We start from the raw sequence: 13,112 nt of genomic DNA on the forward strand, positions 1-13,112 counted from the left end.
ATTTTATTATAGATGCATTAACTTTTGATACACCAACAAGTAAACTAAGGTTTTATTTTACAAACTACCAGTTTTTAATAAAAAGTTTTCACTGCATATCTCTTCAACTTCACTTTGCCGTGATGCCCCCTGTTGACGGTGCCCCAGCCACACTACTCTACCTGCTCCCAGAACACGGCAACCTCTTTCTCACCTTAGTGCCTTGCAGATGCTGTTCTCTCTGTCTGGATGGTCTCCCACTTTCCCTCACAGCCCACGATCAACACGTTCCCTTTGGTCTTCCCACCATTTCCACCTTCCCAGAGAAGTCCTCCCCTAATTCTCCTTTAGCCCTTCCTAGGAGATCATCTCCCAGGGAATCCACAGCCACATTCTCCAGAAAACTTTCCACAACTTTCTCTCCTAAAACTGAGGAGTGCAGTGTCACCTTCTTATATTAACTTTTCTAAAGCAGTCTTTCTCTTCTGACACACTATATTCAATTTTTTTCTTTCATAAATCAAGCTGCTAAGTGCTAATAAAACAGGTAATAAAAAGGTAAATGGCCTCTATTAATCTTAAGTACTGCCGCCTGTAATATGATTTTTAAAGCTATATTCTCAAATTATATAAACCCCGTGGGGCTGATTGTCAATGTCTTTCATACATAAGAAAGCCTCATTGTGGCTGTCATGTAACTTATGCCAAATCTGTTTTCTTCTCAAAAAAAAAAAAAAAAAAAAAACCTCGTTATAAGAGACTTCTGTGAACTTAATGCTAGTGAAAGGAGTCACACTAACTAACAGTTCATGACCTTGGCTAAACCACAGGAGAAACACCCTCTTAGATCACTGATATGCCTCACTTGCACTTCAACAAATCCACAGTTTCCCTATTAACAATCATCAAATACTGGTGAAAATTTTTGTCATTTTAGTTTTTTCCATTTCCACTAGGAAATGACTTGGACTACGGCAAGGCGACTGGCTTTAAGGGTCTGGTGATGGCCGCCAGGAACGAGCTGGTGAATTATTAACATTACTAGACCTGTCTGTAGCATTTAGGATTTTCAGAGTGTTTTACGATCCCTTTTCTTAGTCATAACTCACAGACTTGTGAAAGAGGCAGCCCCTGTCATTTTTGCTTTGCGATTTGGATGCTGATCTATGGAAAGGTTAAATACCGTTTCCAAGGTCACCAAGAGTTCTCCTGACAAAGCCTACTTAAGCATTCATTGCTGCTGACATAGGGCTCTGGGGAGAAGGAAAGAGACGAGGTGAGGAAAAGCCCTAGGCTAAGCACATCCTGGGGATAGCCTTTCTCATAAACTACTAAAGACAACTACACCAGGAAATATCCGATTTTGTCCAATTCTCGCTAATATTAAATAGCGTTATCCTTAGAATTCCTGGGAACAGCAAAGCTAGAAACTGAAACAGAATGGGAAGGGGATGAAACAGAGTACCTTAACTTTTTTCACACCTCCAAGATATACTATTTATTTTCTACTTATATCATATTGATGTTAATACATGTAGCTTATATCTACAAACACTAATGTAGTCTGTCGCATGTGCGGAAAGCATTAATTTTTCTGTCTAAGGGTCACAATAGGATCTTAGTGTCAAAGGAACACTCTCATTACTGAGAGTGGTACACTGTCTTCAGAAAAGTTAAGTGGCTCCTCCAACATCACACACCCTGTCCCCAAGCCATGCTACCTCCCTCTGGCCTTCCTCTGATAGACACTACTGATACCCTTAAATATGTAGAAAACAACATCCATGAGGACATTTTAATTGGGGGGAGGCCATGAGTGGAGGGAATCAATTAGCAACAAGAGCTACTAATCAACTGGATTTGGATGAAATACTGAAAATACTCCAAAATCACATGATCTGAAGACCTTTAAGAAGAGGAACTCACCATTGCTCAGTAATCGTCAATCCTTGTTTACTGCTTATCCTAAGAACATAGACAAAGAGTTGGAAACCCAGATGAGCTCTGGAAGCAGGCTGTGCCTCCAATCCTAGGCTCTTAGTCCCCATAATCACTAGTTTAATCAGACTACCTTCTGCACATAGAAGGGTGCAGTTATGGCTATTTCTCACAGAAAGCAAAGTAAGAGCGTAAGAATCAAATCTCTAGTCTTTTCTCTGTTTATTCCAGATACAAATTTATTTCCATCACGCTGTGGTTCATGAATACATTTGATCATAAAATCTTGGCAGCTCTTGGGAGTTAATGTTGTCTAACCTGGAGGAGAATGGATGCCAAGGCAGGGCCTAGAGCAACTAAACAGAACTGGACCTTCAACAAATTTCCTTCATTCACACCATCCTCTAAGCAGAGTCCAAGCATGGCCCTCTTACTCCTGCCTTCAGCAGCAAACCAAAGACTTTTCACTGTGGGATTTGGTTTGTTTTCCCTTAGCCCTGTGACCATGACTTTTCTAGTATGTGAGCGAGTGCACTCTCTGCCGAGCTCCCCAACTGGTCCCCACAGAACAGACTTGGCGCCCAAGGCAACATAGCTAGGCAGACCACAAAGTCTCCAGAATGAGAAAATGTTGGAAGCTGATAATATATCCAGCTGAGCATTCTTCCTGGCAGTGTGAGCGAGAGCCTGATTTGGACCTTAAAAGCTAAGTGGCAACAACAAATGAGCACTGGCCTGGAAAATCCACATCCTCTTAGGCAAGATAAGGTAGGTAAGGGGATAATAAGGTTAGGTATTTGCAGAATCTCCCTGCATTAAAAAAAATGTTCACAGTCATATACAGGCTACTTTCATAGAATCATTCAGCTCTACATCCCTTGTGTGTAATCCAAACCTCTTTGCATCTCTGACTGCATCCCAGTACCTGAGGGTCAAGTATCCCACTGAGAGCTTGGAAAGAGAAGCCAAAAAGATTTGGAGCTGATACGGGTGACTGTAGAGCACAGATGGTCAGTTATCGATGTAATCTGTGTATCTGGGAGGCATGTGCTATAAGGGGGCAGCTGCTAAACCAAATGAATTAAGCCACCGTTTTTAAGAAGAGAGGGTGGATTGGAAAAGGATAAAAGTTTTGAATGTATGCAGCTGTGGATTTTCCCGAAGTGCAACCCTATGGAAGTCAGAGGGATAGTCCATTTTACTCTGTGTGTGTGTGTGTGTGTGTGTGTGTGTGTGTGTGTGTGTGTCGGGGGAGGGGGAGGCGGGAGTAATCATTTTGCAAGCTCACCTTCAACTCTCTCAGTCCATTGTTTTCCTGGTATGCTAGAATGTGTTATATTACATCGGTTGTCTGTGCTCTGGGATAAGATAGTAGTTCCAAGTTTAAAAGAAGGTATTGGCCTGCCATTTTCCTATGGAGGGAGAGCAGGGAATGCTTTTACTCCATTTATTGGTCACTTAGACATGTGGCTTAATCTGTACGGCTGGATAAATTCTGAATTTTCTATCCATGGTGTAACCCATAATGTTAGTGGAAAATGAGCCAACATTACTTTGTTCTGGCAATGTGAGCAGCACTGAATTCTAATTTTGTTTCTCTATCTAAGCCCCAGAATGGAAACTGCCAAGGTCAATTCATTTCAATAAATCAACTGTTTCAGATGGCCATCTATGCTGAACTACAGCTGCTGTTCTTTTTTTTTTTCCCTAACAAAATGATTATGAAGCAAGCATGTTCCAACTATTACACTGTTTTACGAACTAATGAATTGCTCTGGGAAGACTGTTATGAAGACTTTTGATCAATTATCATATACAAACTAGTTAAAAGGAAATACATCATAATTAGGCTAACAAAGCTGCTGTGACGCCACCTCTCCTGATGAATGAATTCCTTTTAGACTGAGTGGGCACATAGGGGTAATGTGTGTTTTTTCTGTTTATGGATTTTCATACTTTATAATATGATAGATTAACCAACACTGGCTCACAACTGCTCTTTGTCCAGAGTTTAATGGAGGAAAAAAATACCTTTTGGTCTCTTTAAAAAGCTTCTCCTAGATGTGTGAGAGGAATAAGCATATGGTCTCCAGCAATACTACTGAGAACATGCACCTAGATCAAAATGAGGAAACACATTTCAGCTGTCACTTCCATGTCATTACAGCCCCTCCTCAACTGCATTTATGTTGCCAACAAGAATCCTCACCAGATCAAAATGATTGGAATCAGGCCCAAGACAGCTGTGGCCTAGATAAAGAAAACCAAGTGATTTTCAGTCTCCTGGATACCAAGGAACAGAATATGTCATTGATGGCCAGTTAGTGATATTATTCTACACTTCAGTACTGCTCGTCTGAGTGTGACACTTTCTGTATAGTCCTTGGACCATCATTGTTTGTTATAGTTTAAAAAGGAAAGGATTCCATTTACTTTAAAGCCTTTTACTGCAAAGTCGGGAACTCAGCAAGTGACGCAGAGAAAACTTCAGGAGTCCATAAAAAGAACCAACCATCCAATCAACTACAATGCCCTTTATTCTAATAACTTTATTGTTCAAAAACTGAGGAGAAATTGGCATGTATACAGAGTTTAGAGAGTACCAAATGACATATGGAGTGTGACTCTGGATTTACTAAAATTTGACCTTATACATTACTTAAAAGGGAGAAAATGACTACATGAAGGAAAAGTCATCAGTCAAACCTCTGGGCATTGAGAAGTTTGGGAATTGAGGAGAAATTAATCCTTTTGCAGCTACCCATATTTAAAGACACTGTTAGCATTATGCTCTATGAGATGAAATTTAATGAGTTAAAATTCTGCAGGTCAGATATGAATGTGGGCAAGATCAAAATGATTTGAACTTTATGCCCAAACAAATAGAAGAGAGTCTCTGGAACTCAGGGGTAGTACATTTCTTAGGAAGAATCCATGTACCATCTTCCCCTGTTCCACGAAAGAAGCCAAAAGGAGTCCCTTTAATGGGCCTCCATTTTCCCTTGTGAGTGATCTTGTTCTTGTCTGAGGGGCTCTCCCCCACGAACTCTTGAGCCTCTTAGTTTACAGAGCTTCTTGTTGCCCTAAGCTCTTCTTCCCCTCTGTAATCAATCCTCACTTTCCCTGAAATAAAGATAATAACACCATGTAGGAGATAATTTGAAAAAGTGTGGTATCCTTGGAAGACCAATGTTAAAAGAGTCCAATCACTAGTAACTTAAGAGTTCTCCCCCAACTTTTCTCATATCACAGGACACATAAAGTTCATATCTGTACAGACAAGGCTGTCTGAGGTCAGGCAAGCTGCCTGGGGTTGCTCCAGCTACAAATTGCCACCCTGAGGACTGAGAGCATAAACATCTCAGTTATACTGTAAGCTATTCACGTGGGAAGCTTTACTGTCCAGCAGAGGATCTTAACCCTCTCTGTGCCATTGACCCCTTTAGTATCTGGTGACGCCTATGGATCGTTTCTCAGAATAATATTTTTAAATTCATAAAATAAAATTCATAAGATTAAAAAGAAAACTGATTATACTGAAACAGTTTAAAATATTTAAAAACCAAATGTATGATATAGTGTATGTGCTTTTTTTATTAAAGCATGAAATAAGAAGATCTAGTGGCAAGTCTAGTAACTACCATAATTTCAAAGTAGTTGTGAGGATAGTTAATATTTCAAGATATCTGCAACAATTACATTGTAACATGAAAACATTTGTTATTTCTATTAAAGACAAAGTCATGGGTGTTGCTAATATGACAGTGGTTTGTGGCTTAAATTCACAGTTGAGGGCTATGCCAACTTTCAGTTAGAAGTGAGAGGAAATAATCATGTAATTTTTTCAAATCCCAACTCACAAACTCCCTGATTTTTCTCTATGGATCTCACACTGAGAAGCCTGCTTTAAGAGAAGAAAGCTACAGGAGAAAGAGTCTTTTCTGCTGCTTTGTATTCCTCCCTTTCCCCAGACTTGGCCTAAATCTCTTAATCCCCTTCCTGCCCCCTTTTCCTGCAGTTTCTCACTATTTCTTCCTGTATCTGTCTTTCCTTCACTCTTTCCTTACTTCTTCCTCCCATTCTCTTCCTTCACTTCATTCTCTCTTCTCACTTTCCGGAATCCCCTTCTTGACACACCGAGCACAGGAGCAGGCCGATCAGGACAGGCCCTTGAATTGGTCTGTCCATGGCACGCAGTGGAGGTTTGGGCACAGAGGGAAATGCATCATGAAATGAGGCCAAGGTGTGAGATGGATGCAGCCTGCTCCAGGCCAGGCTTCTCTGTCACAAGTGAAAGAAAGAAAGTAGTCTCCACAGCTCAGAATGAAAATGGGCAATTATTTGCTAACTTTAGTCAATATACAGTCACTAAAGTCATCCAATCTCCAAAGTAGAATGTTTGACATAATTTTTATCATTTAAATATCAAGTTCTTCCTATAGAAACTAAGGTTACATTAGTTAATCCCATATTGTTACAGAAATTAGTATTAACAAAACCCTAAAAATATTTCTGGATACTCAAGAAGATTGGAAGGAAATTCAAGCATTTAAAATTGTTATTCACATACCTCAAATACACAGCACTCAAAAGTGTAACGATACTACACACACACACACTTATCACCCTCCTCCTCAAATAATATTCTAGAAGCATCTTATATGATTATTCTCTTAGAGACCACTGAATTTTCTGGTTGGCCTTCTGGACCATGCCTGAGTAATCCAGAAGATGGTTAAATCCCCGAGTAAGTAGTTAATAAAAGATACTGAATAAATATGGAAACAATAGGAAAACAAGAGACTCATAAATAAAATTTACTTTCAAATTGTGCCAGATAGATTAGACTTATCAGTGAGGAAAAGGAATTCATTAAATGTTAAATATTTCATTTCAGTAAAGCACATGTAACAACATTTAACATAATTTTGTGAGACCATCTGAACTAATTCTGCAACAAAAAACTCAGCCACCTGTGTAGAAAACTGTCTGAAAAAAATAATGATAATTTATAAGAATGCCAGTTGGGAGAAAGCACTTAATACTACGTTGTCGAGCCAAAGAAAATGAGATCTATTCCAATTACTTCAATATTCTGACATGAAGTTTTTGTGTTATTTTGTTCTTAATTCACCATGGAGAAGACTCAATCAAGAGGCAGGCAGAAGCATCTGTGTGAAAGTCACACCTGAATTCACACTCTTTTTTTTTTTTTTTTTTTTTTTTCAGATGACTCTCCCCTTTCCAGACTTACACAGGTCTGCCTTCCTGTTCTTTCAAGTACAAATAAACATAATGTCTCTGATTCAGTTCTGGGCTCCCTGACCGATCGTGTGACCTCGAACAATTCCTTTTTTCTAAGTCCCAGTTTCTTCAAATATAATATAGGTGTAATTCATAGAACAAATATGAAAACCAAAATAGACAATCTATGGTAAGTTGTTAGTACTGAGCCTGGCACAGAGTAAGGTCTTCATAAATAATACAGTGATGGTCTTTAACTGATCCATCCAACTGATCAGATAATATTTCAAACTAGGAGAAGGAAGAACAGTTGAATTTTGTATACTGTGGAATGCCTTTTACCTGTTTAGGAATCTATTTGTTCTCCTTATATTTTGTGAAACATATACCAATGGTGTGCCAATGCTGTACCATTTTTTACACACCAAAGTTGTTAGAAATATAATTTTAACTTCAAGTGTAAGCAGTTCATATTATGCCCGGGACTAAGTCTTCTGCCTTGGTACAACATAAAGAAAACTCACATCTGCCTAGACAGAGAGAGAGAGGACAGCTATAGCATTGCTTCTATTCGGGAGAACAAATAAAAATTTTGTGATTTCTGTACTTTGAAATCCAAAGTACACTGGCTTAGCCTGGGGATTTCCAAAATAATAATTTTTTTTAAGTAATAATGATCTTTAAAACTAGGAAAATGATTACAAATCCATCTCCTTTATTCAGTCCATTCAAATATAATATCCATAAAAGCTTTGTGTTGTATTAAGCCCTTACCATTTCCTCTCTCTGCTTGGTCTTTTCATTTATTCATTTCCCATTAATCGTAAAATTGAAATAAAAAGAGAATGAATTTTTTAAAGTCACTTTCCATTCTGGAACTTGGCTAATTTCTTCTAAGTGCACTTTAGTGCTGTTTAATTTGTACCTAGGGGTAGCACACTGTTACTGCACTATTCGCTTATTCCTCCAGATAAAAGCAATTAGCGGGGCTAGCCAAACCCTCCACCTGGCCACCATCCGCATATGCATAACACCAGGAGAAAACAGGAGGCTGAGTGTTCCTTAGGGCATGCTTCCTTGGATAGTCAAAATCCCCACTTTCTCCTGTGGGCCTGTGGTAGTGAAGGCATATTTACGGAACTCAGATCATCTCTGATCTAATCCCGGCAGACAATAAACATAGGTTGTATTCCTATTCTGATAGTTCAAAACCAAACACAGTTTTTTCTACTTAAAAGCTATTGCACTAACAAATAGAGAATCTTTAAATTGCACTTACTAATCTGGCGCTGGTTGATACTTCGGGGGTGTGTGTGTGTGTGTGTGTGTGTTTAATACCACCAAGCAATTTTCTGCAACACCAGCTGGGTGTCCTACAATTTAACTCAACTCTAACACTATCTACCTGGAGATAGCATCAGATCCTACAGGTTAAGGGTTCAGACCCACAAGGCTTGCTCACCCCCGCCTCCACCGCTTCAAGATGCCAATCACAAGTCCAGATTATCACCTGTGTTTCTGACCTACCAGCTGTAGACCAGTGGTTCCCACCACCCAATTAATTTGCTAGAGTGGCTCAAAGAACTCAGAGAAACACTTTATTTACTAGATTACTACTTTATCATAAAAGGATATAGCTCAGGAACAGCCAGATGGAAGAGATGCATAGGGCAAGCTATGTGGGAAGGGGCTGGAAGCTTCCATGTTCTCTGGGTGCAGCACTCTCCCTGAATCTTCATGCTTTCACCAACCCAGAAACTCCAAACCCCGTCCTTCTGGAGTTTTATGAAGACTTCATTACACAGGCACAATTGATTAAATCATTGGCCATCAGTGACTGATTCAACCTCCACTCCTCTTCCCTCCCCAACGGCAGGCAAGTGGGACTGAAAGTTCCAACCATCTAATTACACGGTTAGTTCTCCTGGCAACCAGCCCCCATACTTATGTGCTTTCCAAAAGTCACCTCATTAACATACACTCAGATGTGGTTGAAAGGGGTTTATTATGAAAATCAAGACACCTTTATGGCTCTATCACTTAGGAAATTCCAAGGGTTTTAGGAGCTCTGTGCTAGGAATGGGGACAAAAACCAAATATATATTTCTTATTATAAATCACAACGTCACAATACTGGAACTCAATGTCTTGTTAATGTTATATAAGAAAAGTCTAGAAAGAAACAAGAGTGATCCTGGTATGACTCAACCAGTATTATGGATGTCCACACTTTGGAAAATGTAGAATAGATGTTGGACTACAGTAAGATTGTCTTTGTAGGGTCACTGGACAACTCCATAACGCTATGAATTAGAATTTAATAAATTTGAAGTGTAACTTGATATATGCCTGTGTTGAAAATGATTTTTCTCTTAGATGACAGCATCACTAGTTTCTAGGCTTTCTTCCCAAAACTTAGGATAGCATTTTCTCAGGTTTATAAGAAGTTTCACTCCCTAGATGTCATCTGATGAGTGCTCATTTTGATGCAGAAAAGTTTGAATTTAAAAATTAAATCATGCTTCATCTGGAAATTAATCTGGGAATCTGGTACCCAAGAGAGCAGTCATTTTTAACTAAGGATCTATTGTGTCACACTCAACTGAAGCAAACATTAAGCATCTTGTACAAGATCAATAGTGTAAAGAAATGTGCAAGAATTTTAGGTGAATAGAACACAGCACCACATTTTTATTCTGTGTGAAATGCTTGTAATTAATCTTGCATTTTTATTTTTGAACAATATTTATATCTTTCTCCTTAGGCTTCAACAAGAGACATAGGGTTCAGAAGGCCTCATCTTGGAGGTCTTGGAATTTTCACTTTAGAGAATGATTCTTCTTGGTCCTTGGTCATCTTTTGCCTGATCTTAGAAGTTGCTCAGTACCAAATTCATAGGTGATTTAGGAAAAACGCCGACCAAGCTATTATATCAAAGAGTTGAAGGCAAGCCCCAAGGATCTTTAAACCAAGTAACTCAAAGTTGCAAATTTCTTCTTCCAAAGCAAATTAACTCTTTTTTTAATTAGTTGGGAAAACCATCTGCTAAATAGCTTCTTTCTTTACTATGTACAATTTAAACTGCTGTTCACAGCTGTAATCAGGGTGCCTAGCTCAGTGTCAAGCACAGGGAAGATGTTACATAAATACCTGTAGAAATAATAAAAGTTTAGTTTAATGAATAGATGAATCAATGAATGAATGAATGACCATATTATAAGTCTTATTCTATCACTACCAACTTAGCTGAAATGTCCTGAGAAGTGTTATTGTTAACATTATTTTAACATTCATCATCATCACATTTTCCCTATTCATACTGTCAAAAATATGCAAATGTAGAATTGGACTCTAGATTGCTCTGCAGTTGTAAGAAGCCAGGGAACAGAGCAAATCAAGGTAGGGGAAATTTTCTAACCTCTTAACTTCTCTGGCAAATTAATAAACTATCTTGCACGTTGTTCTGGATTTGAAAAGGTTTTAAAACAAATAACATTTTTCCTCTTAGCCCCTTTAAGAACCAATCTAAATCCCAGTTGTCAAATATAAAATGTCCTTCAAACATAAAGGGACAAAAAAGGGAGGAGATGAAATGATACATTCAAGGACACAGTTTTAAAGAATTAGATTGCTACACTGCCTCAGAGCAGTCTGGAAATGAAAATTGCTAGGCTTTTTGGTGGTATTAGCAGAGTAGTAAATATAATGTATGTCATTTTTATTCCAGACAGGAAGACTGGAGGTAGTTACTAGTGAATGACAGTAAATTGTACCAGATGCCAAGTAAATTTTAACAGCCTTTTAGCTGCACTTCTCATATTCACATACTCATTAGTATTTTAATTTTTAGGTATATAACTCAAGGTTTCAATACAACCCCATGTAAAAACGAAAATTGCAAAGATGTCTATAGAACATCCTGCTCTTGAGACAAGAACACACAGTTTGATCAAGAAATTATTCTGTATCTACCCAAGAGAAATGAAAACATATATCCACACAAAGACTTATATGTGAATGTTCTTATTATTATTCATAATAACAAAAACACCCATGAACTGGTAAATGGATAAACAAAATGTGGTCCATCTAGACAATGAAATATTATTCAGCAATAAAAAGGAATGAACTACTGATAAATACTACAACACGGATGAACCTCAAAAACCATGATGCTAAATGAAATAATCCAGGTGCAAAAGACCACTTACTATATCATTCAATTTATATGAAATGCCCAGAAAAAAATCTATGGACATAGAGAGCAGATCAGTGATTGCTTGGAACCGGGGATGGGAGCAGTGATTAACTGCACAGGGGCCTGAGAGATCTATTTGGGGTGATAGAAAGATCCCAAAATTTGGATTTTGGTGATAGTTACACAGCTGTATAAATTTACATCCTCACTGGTTTCTCATCAATCCTCAGATTACATGATCTCTCAGGAGTGTGCTTTTCCGCCTTAGAGTTGATGCTGTAAAGGACTGAGACTGACGAATGTTGGGTAGGGTGAATGCATTTGGTACCTTCACCTTTCCAAAGATCCAGACAATCACTCCCAAGTGCCTACTGCACGTTTCTACCTGGATTAACACATTGGCAGTGAAGATTCATATACTGTATTTCATCAAATCTAAATCACCATCAGTTACAAAATAAACCATTACTTTACATACCATTAAGAAAAAAAGTCACCAATTTGATTATGATATGCTATTCATTGTAAGAATCACAGCAAATTAAGACACATTGACACGGGGAGAGTTCCCTGGTGGTCCAGTGGTTAGGATGTGGTGCTTTCACTGCCATGGCCTGCTTTCAATCCCTGGTCAGGGAATTGAGATCCCGAAAGCTGTGTGGCTTGGCCAGAATTTAAAAAAAAAAAAAAAAAAAAAATGGGGAGGGGGACACTGTGCCTTGGGTTCAAAGAATTGTGGGAAGGAGGTGAAGAATTTCCTCAGCTGGGCTTCAGAAAGAAAGCTATTTCAAGCAGCTGGCAGAGCACAAGCAAACGCATGGGTGTCTGAAAGTGCCAGGTGTCTTTGGGCAACTATGGCACCTGGAAAGACCAAAGCTAACTTGAAACAGCCTGTTATCAAAAAGATCTGAGCAACTAAGCAGGCTTTCAACAATCACCCATAATCCCCTACCTCTGAAATGTACTCAGCATCCACATTCAAACTCTCACTGAAGCACAATCTCACTTCAAAAGAAGAGGCACCATTCACTTCAGTCTTGAAACCACCCTCTTTTAAATCACCTAGTGAGCAGCTACACATCTTTAAGACTTCTATAACTTAGAAATCAGCAAATTACACTGGTTCTTTAGAATTCTAAATAAACAGAATATACCTTTAAAACATTTTCCTTAAAAAATATGTGTTAAATGTAAAATTAAAAAACATAAATAAGGAAGGATGTCTGGTGCTTACACAGATTTTAACTAACAGCATTACGTAGGCTGAAGTTCAGAATGTGCTACGGGGAAATGTCAAGGATAACAAATATCATTTAATTGGATCATGGAGACAAGAATTAACAAGAAATGGGCCCCTCTTCTTTACTTCATTTTGGGGAGGTAGTATCATAACTAAAACGGAAAGAAATTAGAAGTACTCAGCTCCTAGTTGCCCCTGCCCCAGCTTGTCTTCACCTGGAAAGGGTAGAAGGAACCAAGCCCAAGAAATATGGGGAATAGTGAGAAATCATCAGTCTGTTTACTGCGGTCACAGGCTCTAGGCCCAGCTGGACTGTGCATGGAACTCAAGTTCCTCTAGGGAACTGGAAGTGCTTGCAGATGTTCGGAAGGAACAAATGCCAAGGAACTTTAAAGAATTCAAGTTACCTCTAGTCAAGAAAAGCCTCCCACTCAGTAACTGCCACCCTCTTTGTAGGCAACTGCTGCTGCTTTCCAACTTGTCACATCTGAGCTTCTACTCCTCAGGCCGTGT

Source organism: Eschrichtius robustus, chromosome 6 (assembly GCF_028021215.1).
Source record: "Eschrichtius robustus isolate mEscRob2 chromosome 6, mEscRob2.pri, whole genome shotgun sequence".
Lineage (NCBI taxonomy): Eukaryota > Metazoa > Chordata > Mammalia > Artiodactyla > Eschrichtiidae > Eschrichtius > Eschrichtius robustus.